Here is a 20594-nt window from a genome sequence, read left to right as displayed (position 1 = left end):
ATCTCCCCATGTCCTGACCCTACTGTGACAATCAAGGTGCAAGTAGTCATCCGAGGGCTGCTTCAGGTCCCCCCACATTCTTAGGGGCACATGATCTAGATCTCCCTCTTCTCCGTGTCTGCTGCATATTACCTAGGGGCTGGGGGTGCAGGGTGGGCATGTGGGAGCTCGTGGGCTTGCCTGCCAGCTCCAGGGACTCCTAGAGGCCTTCCTAGGGGACTCCGTCTGTCTTCGCCCTTTCACCTGCCATGTCTCACAACCCGTTACACTAAGGTGGCAGCAGTTATGCCTATTACAAGAGAGCCCAGAGACCGTCCCAACAGAGAAAATGGACATGGGACATAGACAGACAGTTTTCTAGGGAAAATACACAAAGCTCCAAGAAAAAGAGACAAAAAGAACAAATCCCACTTGTTGCCAAAGAATACAAAACAAAAAGGATTAGGGTATACCTATCAGAACGACAAAAAGTAAAAGGAATTGGAGAGAGGATGGGGAAAGGCATACTTACTGTTTGGAGAAAATAAATCCATACAACTTACTGGAGGACAATTCGGAATACGTATAAAATCCTTAAAAGAAGGATAGTGTCAAATTCAGGAATTTCACTTCTAGGAATTTTTCCAAAGGAAAAAGAAATTAGATAAGATGTATAGTTGACCCTTGAATAACACAGGGTTGGAATGCGTGGATCCACTTACATGTGTTTTTGTTTTGTTTTGTTTTGTTTTGATACAGTACAGTGCTATAAATGTACTTTCTCTTCCTAATGGTTTTCCTAATAACATTTTCTTTCCTCTAGCTTACTTTATTATAAGAATACAGTGTCTAATACATATAATATAAATGTGTTAACTGTTTACATTATCAATAAGGTTTCCAGTCAGCAGGAGACTATTAGTAATTAAGTTTTTGGGGAACCAGAAACTATATATGTGGATTTTTGACTGAGCAAGGAGTTGGTGCCCCTAACCCCTACATTGGTCAGGATCAACTGTATATACAGGGACGTCCAATATAGCAATATTTATAATAGCAGAAGCAGGAGTTTGGTAAAATAAACTGTACTCCATTCTTAGAATTCTGTGTGATCATTAACATGGTGTGTGTGTTTGTGTGTATGGGTGTGTATATATAGACATAGATATTTGACACAGGAATTTTTGAATATTGTGTTCAGTGAAAAAGCAGACCACAAGACAGGTGATTGGATGTGAGATTTTTGCAAAAAGATTTCTAGCATGCTTACGCTTAAAGTCTGTAGGGATATATGCAAAATAGTAACAGTGGTAAGAATATGGACGATCTACATTTTAATCTTTCTTCCAATATACATTTGTGCTTTTTGGCAAAGTGTGGTATTTCAGCAATAAAAAATAATTGCTCATGTGCAGTAAGAAAACATTTTTCTATTCCCAATAAGAAAACCCACAAAAATTGTAACATTTTAAGTTGAAAGTGTTCTTAAAGACTACTTTAACCCTTTATTTACAAATAAGTGGACTGAAGCCCTGGGAGATTAACTGACTTGCCCGAAGATGTCACCCCAGGCCACTTCAGAGTGAGGCACAGAGTCAGAATCTGACCCCAGAACGGCAGTTCATTGTGCTTTTTCAAGCAACACGGTCCTTCTGAAGGGGGCTCAAGCACAGAAGTGTTACCAGGAGGGCTGAATGTCAGCCCGGTCTGTGGGCACAGCCAGTCGCTGGCTCTCAGTAGGTCTTGAAAATGGCCCAGAGCATGGCCGGCTGAACAGCTGAAAGAAAACTTTCAGAGCATGAAAAATGTTCCACCAGTCTGCCTGACAAACTGTATGTTCCCATTTGGTGGGTGAAATCCTCTCCAGAAAATGCTACACTATAAAGAGCGCCTTTCTCTGAGGTGTGAGTGACATCTTTCATGAGGAAGGCTCTGAGGTGATCAACTGGATGCCAGGAATAATGAAGCAAACCCCACAGCCAGGAGAGGACTAATGCAGAGCCTCCATTCAGTGTAGGTTGTACCAGATGAGTAGATCAGCTGAGATCAATTAAAAAAAAAGTAATTAGAGATTCTTACTCATGTGTGCTGCCCTTGCCACAAGGTTTGTTCTTGAGGTGACATTGAGAGGCCTCACTTCTTCAGTTTTGGGATCTGGGTAACACTCTGGATTGATTCCTGCATCTTTACATCTATGTAGGAGGCAGTTAGCCCTCGTGCAACGGAGCTCTTCAACAGTGCTCGCTCCCCTGGTCCCTTCACCCAGCTTCCCTTGGACTTGGACCAAAATCCAGTAAGATTTAAAATCATTTTCTTCTGGTCAGGCCAAGGGCCATATTACCATCTCTGAGCTGGTTAGCAGAGTATTTTCAGTTCGGTGACACCCTCAGCTACTAAGTTGATCTGGCAGCTATGTACTTTTCCTGAACTCTTTTTCTTGAATTGATCTTTTCATCGTGTTTTCCAGGGGGTCCTGGGCTAGGATGGCTCAAGAACTTAGCAAAATGTGAACTCTACTTCCATTAGCATGGATTAGGTTGGGCTGTATATCACAGAAGAATGCATAACATCTGGCTAACATGGAGAACAGTTTCTGGTCTGGAAATAGACCCCCTAGGTGTGGTGTTATAGCAGCTTTGTGTCCTCAGAGACTCAGCCTGCTATTTTTTTTTTTTTTTTTGCTATATTGATCAAAGTGGCTTCTATTCCCAATGCCATCTCATGATCCAATATAACAGAGTTCCAGCCATTTCGACCCATCCCAGTCAGCAGAAAGGATGAAGAGCCGAAATTACATGAAAACAAGTTCTAATGGAGCCTTGTTAGCCTGGGAAGCATTGTCTTCTTAAGGTGACTTCGATCCTACGTGCTCTGATCCAGAATGTATTTCTCTGGCATTTTAACTTTTAAGAGGCAGGCATTTCCCTCACTTCCCATTTCTAACACCTTACTGTAGTCCTAAACTATTATAACCAGGATTATCTTAGAGTAAATGATCTCCTTTTACCTCTCTCTAGGTTCCAGGCCAGGATTCCTCCAACTTGTCATAATGCATCTCAAACAGCCCAGATCTGCCAGTGCAAAATAAACTATCCCTAAAGAAGTAGCCTGTCATTCCTCCTCTCTTCACTTTTAAGTCCTGATTTTACTAATCAAGTCTCTTAGAGACTTTTCCCCATACTTAACATTATAAAGGACTTCCTTATATTTAATCTAAGCACTTCAAATATAACTGGAACCCATTTTATGTTTTACCTTCTTTGGAAATGGAGACCAATTAGCTCTCTTAGACCTAAATCTAAGTATACTTTCAGTGGTTTGTATTATATCTAAATCTTAGAAATAAGATAAGACTTTAGTTAACAGGTGAGATATGGTGGATTTATTTAGATTTCTTTTTGGGGGGAGAGGATTGCAGGGAATTGTAGTATTTTTTTTTTTTAAAGATTTTATTTATTTGAGAGAGAGAGAGCGCACAGAGGGAGAGCGAGAGGGAGAAGCGGACTTCCCGCTGAGCAGGGAGCCTGATGCTGGACTTGATCCCAGGACCCTAAGATCATGACCTGAGCCAAAGACAGACACTGAACCAACTGAGCCACCCAGGTGCCCCAGGAATTGTAGCATTTTTAAAATATTATTTAACGAGCTAGAAAATACGTTGGAAATATAGTGTCTATAAGCACTGTACTTCCATGGCTCAAAAACTCATGCAAACATTTGAAGATATCAAGGTCCAATCTTGTGGCTATGACTTGTAGAAAGGGATAGACTGCCTGCTTCAAGGTCATGCTAATAGAGCTCATCTAGGAATCAGTGACAGATATTCCATGCCTGGTCTTGTTTATCTGTGATAAGAATTTAGTATACCGGAAAATTTCTCAATACCTGCATTAACCCTGTGTAAATCTAAGATTTTAATTAAAAATAAAATTCTGAGGAGCAAAAAAACTTGAGAAGAACCATGCCATATTGAAAAAGAGTATGATCTATAGAGCCAAAGAGACCTGGATTCAAATCCTTGTTCTGGCACTTAATGGCTATATGGTTCTGAAGTCATTTAGTTTTTCTCAGCCTTGGTTTTTTCATCTGCCTAATGGTATCAATCATACCCATCCTGCAGGTCGGGGGCAAAAGTTTGGGAGGTATATTGCACTAAGCTGGTAGACTATAAATTGTTTACTCCATAAACATTTCTAGATTTGAAAACTAGGGACATGGTAGGCTTCATGAGGATTGGACAGTGTTTTTTTTTTTTTTTTAGGGACAAGCTGGTCAAATCAAGATTTCAGTCATTGGGCACCTGGGTGGCTCAGTTGGTTGAGCTTCCGACTCTTGGTTTCAGCTCAGGTCATGATCTCATGGGTCATGAGATGGAGCTCTACATCGAGCCTCAGCACGGCACCAGTAGGGCTCAGTGCTCCGAGCTCGGCGGGGAGTCGACTTGAGATTCCTTCCTTCTGCCCCTCCCCCCACTGGCGTAAGGTGTGCGTGCGTGCTCTTTCCTTCTCAACAACAACAACAACAACAAGATTTCAAACTGTACTGAGGGGGAAAGAAAGAAAAGCCAAGATAAAACTGTAAAACAAATTCTATGAAAGGCATCAGGAACTTCTATTTTCGTTTTGAATTTGTCAGGGTGAATTCCCTTCAGACAGGAAAAAGAAGGGTGGGACAAGTTCTGACACGAGGAATAGGGGAGAAGAGCTTATAGGCTCATCCAGCTCCGTGGTTCTCTGTCCCGGCTGCACCTGAGTATCATCTGAGGGGCTTACAATATTGATGCTTGAGCCTCCCCAACCACAGAGCTTCTGATTCTGTGGGCACTGGGAATTAGATTTTAAAAAACCTCCACCCTCTCTTCAATGGCTCTTAACGCTGCTGGCACACTAGAATCACCTGGGGCAATACCCTGCTGGCGCTCCACCCCAGAGATGCTGATTCCATTGGCCTGTGAAGGGACCCAAACACTAGTAGTTTTAAGGCTGTGCTTCTAATGACTCAGGTGATTCTAATGTGCAGCCAGGGTTGAAATCCAGTGACCTAGATGCTCTAAATTAGCTTGAGTGACCTAACCTGGATAAGTTTCAGAGTATTGAAAACACTTGCAAATGAAATCGCCGAACCCCTTTGATCATCTTTAAGGAACTGTGAAGAATGTGTTGGAAGAATATTTGGGGTGGCTTTGGAAAGACTCGAGATGGGCAAATATGATCCCAATTTTCAAAAAAGTCCAAAAAGAAAAAAGTACTCTAATCTGTAGTTCTAGCAACTTGGCATTAAGCCCAGGCGATACTTCTTTTTATTACAATACGAGCTTGCACAGGTTCAACAAGAGACACATCAAACTAACTGTATTCCTTATTTCTACAAAAGTACCTGACTTCTGGATAAGGGGCATGTAATGTATAAATTCACTAAAGGTACAGTAGTCCCCCTTATCCACAGGGCAATGTTCCAAGGCCCCCAGGGGATGCCCAAAACTGTGGGTGGTACTGAACCCTATATAGGCTATGTTTTTTCCCCATACATACACACCTATGATAAAAAGCAATTTATAAATTAGGTACGATAGAAGGTTAACATATCTAATAATAAAATAGAATTATAACAATACATTGTAATAAAAGTTATGTGCATGTGGTCCCTCTCCCTCTCAAAATATCTTCTTGTACTGCACTTACCCTTGTGATGATGTGAGCTGATAAAATGCCCATAGGATGAGATGAAGTGAAGTGAATGATGTAGGCATTGCGATGCAGTCTTAGGTTGCTATTGACCTGAAAATATGTCAGAAGGAGGGTCATCTGCTTCTGGACCATAGTTGACTGCCAGTAACTGAAACTACAAAAAGCAAATCTTCAGGTAAGTGGGGACTACTGTATGTGGCAAAATTGTGTGTGTGTGCGTGTGTGTGTGTGTGTGTGTGTGTGTGTGTTAAGGTAAGGAACCAAGATCCATGCTTCTCAAACTTTATTGTACAGTGCATCCCCTGAGCATCTTGTTAAAATGCAGATTCTGATTCTGTAGGTCTAGAGTGGGGCCTGAGAATCTGCCTTTTAATGAGCTCCACAGTGTGGCACTAGCCCACATGCCACACTTTGAGTAGCAAGAGTGCAGATTACATGACAGTAGTTAGGTGGATTAGTAATCAACTGAATAGCTATATCAAAAGAAAATTGGGGCACCTGGGTGGCTCAGTTGGTTGAGCGTCCAACTCTTGGTTTCAGCTCAGGTCATGGTCTCAGGGTTGTGGGATCGAGCCCCGGTATCAGGCTTCACACCCAGTGATGAATCTGCTTGTGTTTCTCTCCCTCTGCTCCTCCCCCTACCTGTGCACTCTCAAGCTCTCTCTCTCTCTCTCTCTTAAATAAATAAATAAATAAAAAGAATATTGGTCAATGGGTGACTGTCATTCTGGAGGAAGGTTTCTGCAGTTGGGATATAGTTTTAAGAATATTAATAGTGGCTTAGACATTTCCTGGCTGCTTATCCAATTTTCAAATGACATAAGGAGAGCTGGTTGACATGAAACTGGAAGAGCTGATGACAGAATCAGCATCCAAATAGCTCTCAACAGGGCCTTTTTCTCTGACCCAGCAAGAAGAGATGGTTCATGTCACATTCTTTTAAAGCCTGCTTTCCAACTGACCACATTACTAACTAGATGAGTGGACTCATCTGTAAAACAAATGGGATTCTTAGCTCAAATTCTGTTTGTGGCAGGTGACAGGAAACTCACTCAAATTAGTTTAAGGAAAAAATAAAAAAAGACATGCATTGGCTTCTTTGGGCACAGTTAAAGCCAGTAGGTCAAACTATATTATCAAGGTACTCTCTCACTCTCTTTCTCCCTCTCTCTGTTCTGCAGGACCTCCCGTTCTTTAGGCCACCTGCAGGCCTTGTCATGCAATGGGAAGAAGGCTTGCTAGTTTAAAAACATCTAGCTACCATAGAAAAGACTCCAGAGAGTACTCTGGGGGTCACATATCCACTTCTGCACCAACCACTGAGGCCGGCGGGACGGTGTGCTAGAACTGATCCAGCTGTCAGTGGCCTAACTCTGTGGAGAAGGGTGAGGAAGGAAGTTTCCTGAGAGAAGGACAGCTGGGCAGTACCCTTGTGTGTCTACTTGAACCCTTCTATCCATCTTATTGGTCTGTCATTTCATCCATACAGCCCATAGAGTTTCTACAGGTAGTATTTCCATCACATGGAGTCCTCTAGAAATACATGAGACTTTGGCCACAGGAATTTTGAAAGTATAGTAGGTCTTGCTATACTGGCGCCAAGAAAGGACTCGTGAAGCATTTTATGGGGTGCTTTTGGAGACCATTAAATCAAATGGTTTTGTCATAAAGCAGTTGGGAGTTTATCAGTTGAATAAAAATATAAGAGGGCTATTTCCATGAGCCGGCTGGTAGAAGTCTTATTTAAAATGAGCAATAGGAGCCAATACTAGCAGTGAGACAAAATATGAACAGATCTTAATAGACTTCCATAAGGTGGTTCCCAGGGCAGCCTACCAGTGAAAGGCAGGAGCTGTTACTTTGGACGAGCCGATGCAGAAAATGAATGTGTCAAAGGCGGTCTTGAAGCTGTCATTGTGCCTGTTTTCGAGCAGGGACTTCCATTCGTCCAGCAGGGAAGTCGGGGCGGTGTGCACTTTCTCTGGCTATCCCCACAGCTGCGGGAGGGTAACTTGACAAGGTGCAGCCCACGACATCAGATTTCAGAAGCCCCTGGGCCTTTGCCCTGACTGAGGTATTTAGGATGGGGAGAAAACCTTTCATTCACTCCCTAAAGGTAACTTTACAGAGCAATTATCACTGGGAACGGTAACGCAGGGATGGCACAAGATCCTATCCTAAAAATAAGCTGTGCTCAGACATGCTCTGAACGTCTAAAGGTGAGGGGCGGAGAGAGGGAGAGGGATGTTCACGGGACTGAAAGCAAACTTTGAATCCCTGACACTTTTGCCTGGGGTCATTTCTTAGGAGAAGTGTTTCCCTGCATAAAAAATGTCTGGGAAAAGCTTACTATGGCCTAGTTTAAAAGGGAAAAAAGTAGAGGAAAAATACTGCTTTCAAGTACTTACATGTAAGAAATCTTTTAATGGGCTTCATCTATAGAAAATAAAGATTTTCTGAGAAATGGGCCACAGTAATACATTCTAGTCCAGGGTCTAGTTTCAGGTTACTGAAAGGAGATGTTGGGATGGTCAGAGCACCATATTCAAGGAAGACTTTGAAGGGCAGATGGAGCTAGGTTTGTTGTGGGTGAGGCTAGGGGGGCTGCCTTCTTTTGAGTCATCTTTGTGGCCTATTGTACTTTCACATAATAAATGAAATCTCAGAAATCTTCCCTTTAATTTCACTTATTCTTCTTCTAATGCCATTCATGGGGCAAGGCAATCCATCTAATTAAGTATATTTGTATATGCAGGTGTTCCCATTAGAGAAATAAAAATCAATGGCAGATTGTGCTAATTTTCACAGCCAACAATATTGGCCCACACATTATTGGACTGTTATTATAGTTAGTTTGCTGTCTGTTTATCTGTTGCTAACTTTTTTTTTTTAATGATAGCATCAAGTGTAATTATCAAGTAATCTTCAGGGCATAAAAAGGAGTTTCATTCAACTCCTCAGTAATAACAGTCATTACTGTACTCTCTGAAAACAATTGGCTAGTTACTTGTAGCTTCCAAAGAGCTCCCCAATTCGGAAAACTGCAAATTACATAGTAATGATTATTGAGGTTCTGTGGTAACTCCAGTCATAATTTCAATGTAATTGGTAGAGCACAAATAACTATGAATTATGTCATGTATACAACCTATTTACAGGGAACTCACACAGTTATTTGTGGTATGCATAATAAAGCAAAACTTAAATTGAATGTTAATTTTAATAAAAATCACTTTTATACCTCATTTTCATTTGAATGGATACCATCTGTTTTCAGGTACTAGCAGGGAGCAAAGAAAAAAAAAAGAACTTTGAAAATACAATTATTTGTTGTTTCCACCTTTTCAAATTTAATGCTGAAAGCCTATGAGTGAAACAAGAGACTTTGATACAGATTATTCTCCACTGCAAGGGGTTATCAAAGACATTAATAGACATTAATTAAGAATATTTTCCTAAGCATACTAAGAAAGCTCTTGGATTTCAGTTTGGTGTCAGATTTGAGGTCATTGTCTAAGTTGAGGATCATCAGGCAGCAAATCCTCAGGCTAGGGCTTGATCACAAGTAGTTTACTTGGGAGCTAACCCCCAGAAACACCAATGAGGGAGTGGGGAGGTGAGGTCAGAAGGGTAAGGAAGCCAATAAGGCATGCATTACCACTGTGGGCAACTGGTGGTCAGTGCTGCTGGGGAATCTGGAGATGCCATGAGGGACACAGAATTGTCCCAACCAGGGGCTGAGGAAGTTGTATTTACCCACCCACATGTCATCATCTGGAAATGGCTGAGGGACGCTTTAGGGGCATTTACTCTTCAGGCTTGCTTTGAGAGTGGGCAGAGTGGATAAGCGGCCAAGCGTGCTTCCTCAGACAGAGAGTCACATTCTCCAAAGTGCCCCTAACGCTTGTGGCAGACTATTAACTGAAGATTCGGGGTAACAGAGGGGATTTACATCTAAGTGAAAAAATTCATTCTAAATGAACTTTTAAACTGAATAGTAAACATTGCTATTTGTAGAGGTCCCTGTCATCCCTCCCCTCACCATTTGTTATGGGTTGAACTGTGTCCCCCTCAAAAAGATATGTTGGAATCCTAATTCCCAGTACCTCAGAATGTAATCTAATTTAAAGATAATGTCTACACAGAAGAAATCAAGTTAAATGAGGTCACCAGGATAAGCCCTAATCTAATGGGACAAGATCCTTACAAAAAAGGGGACATTTGGACACAGACAGACGTGTGTGGAGGGAAGATGATAAGAAGAGACACAGGCAGAAGACAGCCATCTGCAAGCCAGAGAGATAGGTCTGGAACAGATCCTTCCCTCAGAGCCCTGGGGAGGAACCAACCCTGCCTACACCTTGATCTTGGACTTTCAGCCTCTAGAACTGTGAGACAACACGTTTTTGTTCTTCAAGCCACTCAGTTTGTTGTACTTTGTTACAGCAGTCCTAGGACACCAATACTCCATTGTACCCAGATCCCCATGCCACCAAGACCTTTCTCTTTCTCTCCTGTATTCCCACTAGTATGCTCTTTTGCATAAAGGGAGAGATTCAAATTTTCTGTGATTTTATTGTGAAAAGCAACTGAATGCTCTTTAACTCTTCTCATCGAGGTTAATCTTCAAGGAGCCTAGCTGTTCATGACCAATCCCATTCATTAGGCTTTCTTAAAAAAAGAGAGAGAGAGAGAGAGAGAGAGATTGAGAGAGAGCACACACGCAGTTCTTTCCCTACCAGTTAACTTGTTAACTGTCTGGCCTACCAGAATAAAGACCACATTTTCCAGCTCTCTTGCATCTAGATTTGGCCATATGACTAAGTTCTGGCCAGTGGAATATAAACATAAGTATCATAGGGTGATTTCCAGGAACCTTTCAAGGAAAATGACAGGAGGTACGAACACTTTACCCTCTTCTTTGTCCTGTCTTGTTGGTTATAGACAGATAGCTGGACATGGAATCATCACTGGGGCTTAGGAAGAAGGCATTCCTTGGGAACGGAGGCCATGCTATCTAAAATAAGATAGAAGGAGCCTGGATCCCTGAGATCTTTATGGAGCAAGCCACAGTACTAGCCCTGGGATGCTCATTTTTGGACCTTTACATAAAAAAACAAAAACAAAACAAAACAAAAACTTCTTTTTAAAGCTGCTACCCCCTCCCCCATTCACAACTCAACCCAATTCTAACATACATTCCTTTAGCTCTTACAGCTCCATCACAAATTGGAAAATTCCTTTAGTGTTTGCTAGCTGAGATCTTCCAAGAGAAAGATCTTTCTAGCCTCATTTTTTAAATGCTTACAGCAGAGATGGCTGGCTTCCACCAGAGATTTTGTTCCCTTTCAACTGTGTAGAGTCATGCTTGGGAAGTAGTTGTACAGTCTAGGAATACAGTCAACCTCGCATGTAGGTGAAACTGTGTGTCTCACTTATGAACCAAAGCGCTTAAGAAGCACCTGTTCTCACTTCTCCATCCTCTTTCCCCGTTAGCCAGCTGGAAGAGAGCGCTAAGGCCATAAAGGGTAGTGGAGTAATTATATGGAAGGAGACTGGGATCCTGAATTACCATGTAGAAAGCCACCTGCCAAATATCATGTTGAATTATAAGGTGAAAAAGAAATAAGCATTCTTTGTGTAAACACCTGAAATTGAGAGATTTCTCTGTTTCAGGAATTAGCATTATCCTAATACAAGGCAAATCTGTATGTCAGGGTCCCCCTTCTGACTGTGGATTGGCTGCCTGTGGTAGATGTTGAACTGCTCAACAATTATATCTGGTTCCCCTCCTTGAGGAAGGATTATACTTCCCTGTCATTTTGATCCCAGGCTTGGCCATGTGACTTGCTTTAGCCAGTGGAATGTGAGTAGAAGTGATATGCTTAATTTCCACATAGAAGCCTTTAAAAGCCAAAGGATGATTCATCACTGGAAAAGAAGAGGTTAGCAACTGGCCAGCAACCAGTTCTCCTTCTTTTTGGGATGCCAACAGGTAGTAAGGTGGGATTAAAAGAAAGGAATTATTCTTTGTAAATGTGCTAAGTACACCTCCTGGTGACAGATAATAGGGAATCATCACCTAGGAAATGCTTTCAGCAGGACGCTTATCGATGTGGCTTAAGGTAAACAAATTTGAAATTCATGCATTTATGGGGCATGGCCCACTGGAAAACTGTCAGTCGGCTATGTAATGATTAGAGTATAAATTAGATATTTCATAACTGAAAGTCTCCCTTTTTTCTAAGTGAAGCCTTCCTTAAAATTTTAAATCTGAACAAGAATGTGTTCTAATGCAGAAAGGGAGACCCACACTGGTGGCCCCAAGTTTCTCCATGTTTCATTTATATCTTGGGATTGCCTGTATCTTTTGAATTATTAATACATTTTAGTACTGGGTAAGATCTATGATCCCTGTGAGTCTGGTTTGACAATTCAACCTTTTGTATTATCTTGGCCATTTTGTTCCTCTGCTGTGTGACCAGCAATGCCCCAGTAGGCAGTTGCCCCTTCAACCTATCGGGAATTGAAGACAGTTTGGAGAGGAACCCGACCTGGCATATCATGGACACGGAGTATGATCATCACCCCTCTCCCCATCATATTCTTCTAAGCCATTAATACTGTGGGTGTTACTTGTTAAGGCAACATAACCTAACCTATCTTGACTATCCGGGGGTCAAGCATCTGCTCTTGGCCAAGTTTTAGGTTGGAATAACATGCTTAGATCCATACCTTCATCAGGATATTTTAGGCAGGACAGTCCCTTAGAAGGGGCTATGGGCAGGTAGGTAGAGTGATCATGTTTACTGCCTTACTGCCACTTTATTTCTGACCACTGGCACTCTCCATAGTCCTTTGCAATAGGATTGAGCAACTGTATTATTTAGGATTCTTTTGATTGTAAATGTCAAACTCAATTCAAATAACACTGGCCCACTCTCTTACACCAAACACAAAAATTAACTCAAAAAGAATTGAAGGTTTGAATGTGAAACCTGAAATCATAAAACTCCTAGAAAAAAATATAGGCAGTAAGCTCTTTGACATAAGTCTTGGCAGAGAGTTTTTAGATTTGACATCAAAAGCAAAGGTGACAAAAGCAAAAACAAAGCGAGACTGTATCAAACTAAAAAGCTTCTGCTCCGCAAAGGAAACCATCAACAAAACAAAAAGGCAACCTACAAATATTTGCAAATATTTGCAAATCATATATTTGATAAAGGGTTAATACACAAAATGTATAAATAACTCATACAACACAATAGCAAAAAAACGCAATCGGATTTAAAACTATGCAGAAGAAGGGCACCTGGGTGGCTCAGTCAGTTAAGCGTCTGACTCTGTTGATTTCAGCTCAGGTCATGATCTCGAGCCCTGCATTGGGCTCCCCACTCAGTGGGGAGTCTGCTTCTCACCCTCTCTCTCTCTCCCTCTCCTTCTGCCTCTGCCCCTCCCCACCGCTCACGTGCACGCTCTTAAAGAAATAAATCTAAAAAAATAATAAAAAATAAAATTAAAATAAGCAGAAGACCTGAAGAGATGTTTTCCCAAAGAAGACATACAGGTGGCCAACAGGTATATGAAAAGATGCTCAACATCACTCATCATGAGGGAAATGCAAACCAAAACCACAGTGAGAGATCACTTCACACCTATCAGCATGGCTATTATCAAAAAGACAAGAAATAACAAGTATTGGCAAGGAAATGAGAAAAGGGAAACCTAGTGCACTGTTGGTGGAAACATAAATTGGTGCAGCCACCAAGAAAACTGTATGGAGCTTCCTCAAAAAAAAATTTTTTTGAATGGATAAAGAAAATGTAGTGTATATACACAATGGAATTTTATTCAGCCATAAAAAAGAGGTAATCTTGCCATTTGCAATGACATCGATGGACCTTGAGGTCATTATGCTAAGTGAAATAAGTCAGAGAAAGATACTGTATGAACTCACTTATATGTGGACTCAAGACAAAAACAAGATCCAAGTTCATAAATACAGAGAACAGATTGGTGGCTGTCAGTGGCAGGGGGTCCAGGGGGTGGGGAAAATGGGTAAAGGTGATCATAAGGTATGAGCTTCCAGTTATAAAATAAATCAGTCTTGGAATGTAAGGTACAGTATGGTGACTAGAGTTAATAATACAGTATTCCATATTTGAAGATTGCTAAGAGAATAAATCTTAAAAGTTCTCATCACAAGAAAAAAAATTGTAACTATGTAAGATAACAGATGTTAACTAGACTTACTGTGGTGGTTGTTTGTAATATATACAAATACCAAATCATGTGCTACATCTGAAACTAATATGCTATATGTCAATTATACCTCAACTTAAGAAAAAATTCAGACTGAAATATTCCTTATACCCACACTCCTGTGGTCCCCCCAAATCTTCTCCAGGCCCAGAATGCACCCACAGTATAATAAAAAACAGAATGATCAGAGGACAGATGGTCCCTGCCTAGAATGAATCTCACCACTGTATTTCTGCCAGCCGGTGCCACTGTCTTGAATAATGACCTTCTAAATGTCAGACTTCGGTCTTAAGGACCAAAGAGTTCCAACCTGCCTTATCAGATGCCCCCGGTTCCAGACCCTCTGCTTCTTGCTAACCGCCGATCGCTGTAGGCCACCCCCTAGTCTTCTGCCTCTTTGGTTCCAGACTCCTAAGGCCCGGCAACTGCTGAGTTCCCCCGTCTATCTCGGCTCTCAGGGGTCCCTGGCACTCCTGGCCACTTTCCACTAGCATAAATCAGCTGCCTCTGCCCCGATGTGACGGCTTCCTTTGAGGGACTAAAGCACCATTCACACCCCTGCATTTGGCAGGTGAAGCGAAGTCAAGTATGAAATGTCAAACTTGGGCTGGCCACAACTGCGGCTCAGGGGAGCCGACTGTTTGCCCACTAGGTGGCGCCTACCGAGCCTGAAGAGAGAATGCTTTCCTGTTAAAAGCACAAAGGAAGTGTTCTTTTGCTTCTCTTCTTCCTTTCTATTTATTCCACTCACCACCATCACCACCCCCACTACCTCCAACCCTAAAAGTAACATTAAAACAAGGCACCTTTCTACTTCTTCCTCCCTGGAGGATTCCGGCTTCTCTCAGACTCCCCTGACCTGAGGAAGGCAAGAAGGCGGTGCTTTTACCTTAAGTCCGCCATGATTGCAAAACTAGTTTTGCCAATGAGTCGTAATTGGAGCCCCTGAGTGCCAGTAACCTTACCTCATCCCATTCCTTCCTTTCAGCTGATTTGCTCCAAAGCCCACAACCAGTCTTAGCCCGGGGCTTCATTTTCTTCTCTTTTCTTCTTTCCCCCTTTCTCTCTCTTTTACCTTTGTTCCGTTTTAAATTTACTTTGGAAGGCAGTGCAGCGGCAGAAGAAAATGTCTATCAATTCAGCAGGACTTAACTACAGGGACTTTGGGGGACATGAGTATCGGCGCAGTCACACGTACACTAGGGTTCAGCCTGTGAATTTGCTCCCACAAAGTAAAAACTGAAGCTATGCTGATAAAAGACATTGCTATCTCGAGGTCGGAGTTGTGCCTCTGAGTTCTTTATAGCAGCTGATTGTCTATAACCCATTTTCCCAGGCCACATATACATGGAAGTAAAAATAAGGTCATAGCATTAGGAGCAAACCCTCGTATCTTTGGGGCTACCCCCATCTGCTATCAGAGGGAACTCCAGGCCTGCCCAAATTCTCCCTAGCTAGTTCAGAAAGCCCCAGGAGTGCAGGTGGGGGTGCTGTCCTTCAGGTACCAGACGGAGCTCACCATTTCCTCCAGCCAAGCTGGGATGCCCTCTCCACTGCCTCCTTCCTGCTGCAGCTCTTGCTGGGACGCACCAAAGGCCCAGGCAGGGGCCGCCCTGGCAAGCGGGGGGTAGGATATGCTCTCCTACATCTGCAGGCCATCCCCACTTCACTAAATCACCCAGGCACATGGGGCCATTTCCTTGATTGGGCCCCATGGAGATTCCTTTTTTTCCTTCCTTCCAATGTGTAAGTACTTAAGAAATCTACTGAAGTTCTCTGACTTCATCTGCTCACAAATTGGTTGAGCCAGCTTCATGCCCTTTCCTTTGTTTTGGTTCTCCAAAGTCATTTGGGGAAAAAGTCATCTCTCCAGGTGGTTTCTCTCTTCTAGGAAAGAGTAGAGCAGCTTGCCTCCTATTAGCAGAACATAAGATCTTTGGTGCCTAATCTGTTATTACTATAAATTCATTGTAAGCATTTTTGAACAATCCTAATTCTGTGGAGTAAAACATTAAACTGTTTTGTCTTCCAGTCTCCGGTCTCAATTGTTGAACCTCTTTTTCTCACTATGCAGTGAACCCTTTAGGGGCAGCTTACATTCCGTAACAGTCCAGCTTGCTTGCTTGCTTGCTTGCTTGCTTGATTTATTTGTTTAAAGATTTTATTTACTTATTTGACAGAGAGACAGCTAGAGAGGGAACACAAGCTGGGGAATGTGAGAGGGAGAAGCAGGCTTCCCGCTGAGCAGGGCGCCCGATGGTGCTGGGCTCAATCCCAGGACCCTGGGATCATGACCTGAACCGAAGGCAGACGCTTAAAGACTGAGCCACTCAGGCGCCCCTATTTATTTATTTTTTAAGCACTAAAAAGGTCACTTTTAAATGTCATCTAAAAATAACCATTGTTTACAAGTTGGCATATTTTTTCTCAGAGAATTTATTTTACAAGGTCGTGTATTTTCAACTAGGGTGCACCACTGAGACGCAAGCTCCGTTTTAAAACCCTTATTTAATCCGCAGCAGGCGTCACGACCTCAGCAACCTCCCCACCTTCCCTACACACCACACACTCGCACCGACATCCAGAGTTGCTCCCGAGAGCTAGACGCCGCCGGGACGCGTGTGTCCTGACGCCAGGTTTGGCCCGCACTACGTGCCATAGCACCGTCCTGCCATCTGCGCACACTCTGGCGGCTTCCAGAACCTTCCATGAGGCCTTGCTGCGGGCGCCCTTCAGGTGACTGCACAACATTGGCCCTCCTGTGTCCCCAGCCCCCGAGGCCAGGCCTGGGGTGGTCAGGGAAACCTGGTGCCCTCACACTCATGCCCGGATTCCCTCACCTCCCAGGTTTGGGACGCACGCCCCGAGCTGCCCAGGTCCAGCTCTCCAGTCCGTTTCTCCAACTCGCCAGTAGCTGTGCCTCCAAGGACCTGAGGCGGGAGGGGCGGGCCGTGAACTGGGGCGCTCCTCTAGTGGAGGGGGCTCTAGCTGCTCTGGGACGCCTCCTCCCCTTTGACTGCCAGGCTCCAGCGGCTCTGGGGTGTTGGGCCCCGGCTCACAGTTCTGACCAAGCGCTTCTGTCCTCTCCGGGGAGGAGGTGGGGTTGGAAGTCTGCTTCGAGGCTACGACTAGTGTTGGAAAGGACAGTTCTAGCGCCTCGCAGTAAGCTGTGAGCTGGGCCAGCGACTTAATGGTGGTCAGTTCTCTTTAGAATGTGGTCTTACTGCTTTTTGACTCTGTAATTGGATCTAAGCACCAATTTGGGGACAAACAGAAAAGCCTCACTCAGAAGCCTACTCCAGAGTACAAAACCATCCCTCATGCCCTCATTCCCTCATACACACACGCTTTGAGGACCAGGAGCACAGGCAAAGTCTGGAACAGCTCACCAAGCCACATCCTCCTGCCATTTGGTCTGCCTGTTGTTCCTCCATTCGCTCCAGCTGGAGTGACGCGAGGAGCACCCTGATGGCCAAGTTGTCCTGGCCTTGGAGCAGAAGCATCCGCAGCCCTGGCAGCAGGCTAGCTTTGTCCTTTTCACCCTTCTCTCTTCCCTTGAGTCCTTGAAATGTATTTATGGCTGGGGAAAAAAAAAATACACTCGAAAGTTAACCACTTGGAAGCCATCATCATTTGAGTCTTTTTTCAAGCCAAACTTAATCCGATAATTGAGATCTAGACATAAGGCATGGCCATTTCCCCAAAAAATTCCCATGTGGATTCCACTCTGTTATGTGGCTACAAAGCAATACCAGCTTGTGTTCTGTGTGTCTCACAGTTTGTAGTGAAACAACTTTCCTTACCGCCTCTCCTTCAGATTTCTGACACTAGTACTTAGGAATAATCCGAGGGCTGCCTCTTCAAAAATTAAAATCTCAACCAGACATTTCCTGCTGAACTTAATGGATTCGTACCAAATCATTGTCCTTAGACCATTAACTGTCTCTCTTCCTCCGATGAAGTTTTTGTCAGGAGGTACCTTGGCCCCCGGTGCGAATTTAACTCATGGTGGATCCTACCCATTGCCAACCCCCCAAGGTGTTCTCGTGCCTTATCCCCGAACCGATGAATATGTGACCTTACATGATAAGAGGGAGTTTGCAGATGTGATCAGATTATGGATCTTGGGATGGGGAGCTTATGCTGGTTATTTAAGTAAGTCCAACGTAATCACAAGGGTCCTTATGACAGAAAGAAGGGGACAGGGCTGTCAAAGGTGAGGACGCCAAGTAGGGCTAGGAGCCAAGGAGTTCAGACAGCCTCTGGCAACTGGAAAAGTCAAGGAAAGAGTCTCTCCTAGAGCTTCCAGAAGGAATTCAGCTCTATCTCCAGGACTCTAAGAACATAAATTTCTGTTGTCTTAAGCCACTAAATTCGTGGTAGTTACAGCAGCAATAGGAAACTAACATAGCCCTTTGGACAAGCTGAGCCCTTATTAAAGAATCTTAGGGTGAACATAGTGTAGGCTTCCAAGGTGGGGCCCCTGTTCCATCCGTTATGTCAAGGCCAGGATTGCTTAGGCTTCTCACATGCGGCTTTACTCATGGAGTCCTCATTGTCTCTGGCTTTATGACCTCACTTCAGGAATCTCCTCAGCCTGTCTAGGGTCAAGTGCCCATCCCTGTGGTCCAGGGGATGGAATGTCCTGATTTGCCACACTTGAGTCAGGTGATGTCTAGACTCAGGGAGTGGGCTCATCCCTTCAAATTACACGGGGCTATTCTGTTAAAGGAAAATTAGCGTAATGTGATCAGAAAAAGGAAGACTAGATGCCAGGCAGGCATAAAACACAGACGTTTATTATGGAGGCTGAGGGAATCAGGAGAAGAAGTTTTGGAAGTGGCTTTATTAGAATATTAAAGCAACCTTGTATTATAAAAAATTCCAGTCTTCAGCCCCAAATATAGTAAGATCCCTTTTATTAAATTGCTTTACATCATTTGGTCAGATTAAAGGATTTTAAGATTCTTGCAGGTAAATTTGATGCATGTATCTGGTTTCCTTTATCTGTAAGAGATAACAGAATCCCCATAATGCCTAGGAGCAGGGCCCCTTGATGTGACTGAAACATTTCCTGTTTAACAAAAGTCATCTTATCTAATAGTTACCCTTTCCAGCCTCAAGGCAGCAAATCACCTGGATCATTGTGCTTTCAAACCAGCCTCACAAATGATGCCCAGGAATTAAAGTTAGAGAGCTCATTCTCAGAGAGGGGCTATTAGCTTCAGCAAAGAAAAGTTCAAATGCATGCAGATCAAGGAAAAAGAAAATTACCCAAATGGAAGGTCTGAGATGTAAGAACATATCATGCATAAATAGAGTGGTAAATATGTGGGTATAACTAAGCAAAAATCAATTGAATAAAACTATTAATAATAAACAGATCATACGGTTAAAAAAGAGAGACCTAAGATACTGGATAACAACGGCATGTATATTGGGAGGACGATGATCAGAGTCAAAGTGATCTAAGGTTCCTGTATGATTTTTGAGGAAAGTAAAATTATTAATTTTGAAATTGTAAAGTAATAAAATGGTAAAGTATTCATGCTAATATATTTAGGGTAAGCAATGAAAAACAGACATTCAGACTGTAACTTATGAGCAGTTATATTCTCATAAGTTAAAAGGGAAGAACAACAGAAACAAAAGACAAACCTCAATTAATTAAAATCTTTTACAAGAAAGGGGAAAAACATAAAAGGATAGGACAAATAGCACAAAATAACATAGTAAAATTAATCCAAATATAACAGTAATCACAATACATGAAATCCTTCAGTTAAATGACAAAGATGGAAAAGACAATAAAATTTAGCTATATGAGACACACCTAAAACATAAGGATACATAAATATAATCCAAAGAGGAAAAAGTTTATATTAGGCAAAGAAATGTGGTATAGCTGTATTAATATCAGACAAAATAGAAAAGAAGGCAAAAGAGTGGGTCAGCATATAATGATAAAAGTTATGACTCATCAGAAAAATATGACAATTACAAATTTGTTTATACCCAATAACAGAGCAAAAATTAAACTACAAGGGAAAATTGACAAATCCATCACATTTAGAACTGAGTGACAACAAAATAATTGTGTGTCAAAACTTGTGGTATATAGCTAAAGGGATAGATGCCTGAGGGAAATATCTATCCTTAGATACTTCCATTAGAAAAGAAGAAATGCTCAGAATTAAGGACCTAAGCATAAAGCTTGAGAAGTTAGAAAACATTACAGCAGCTAAGACTTAAAAAAAGGGAGAATGGAAATCATAAACACAGAAGCAGAAATTAATGAGGTAAAAGCAATCATACAATAGAGAGCATTTACCAAGACATTCTCTGAACAGTTTAATGAAACTGACAAGCCTCTGCTGAGATTAATCAATAAAGAAGGAAAGCAGGGGTGCCTGGCTGGCTCAGTTGGAAAAGCATGTGACTCTTGATCTCGGGGTTCTGAGTTCAAGCCTCATGCTGGGTGTGGAGATTACTTATAAATAAAATCTTAAAAAAAGAAAGCAGACACAATTACCATTATAAGGAAAAAAGTGAAGACTGTAACTATGGATGCAACAGATTGAAAAAAGAAGATAGCAGGAAGGGAAAAATGAAGGGGGGGGAATCAGAGGGGGAGATGAACCATGAGAGACTATGGATTCTGAGAAA

Source organism: Zalophus californianus, chromosome 3 (genome assembly GCF_009762305.2).
Source record: "Zalophus californianus isolate mZalCal1 chromosome 3, mZalCal1.pri.v2, whole genome shotgun sequence".
NCBI lineage: Eukaryota > Metazoa > Chordata > Mammalia > Carnivora > Otariidae > Zalophus > Zalophus californianus.
Note: the sequence above shows the minus strand (reverse complement) of the source record.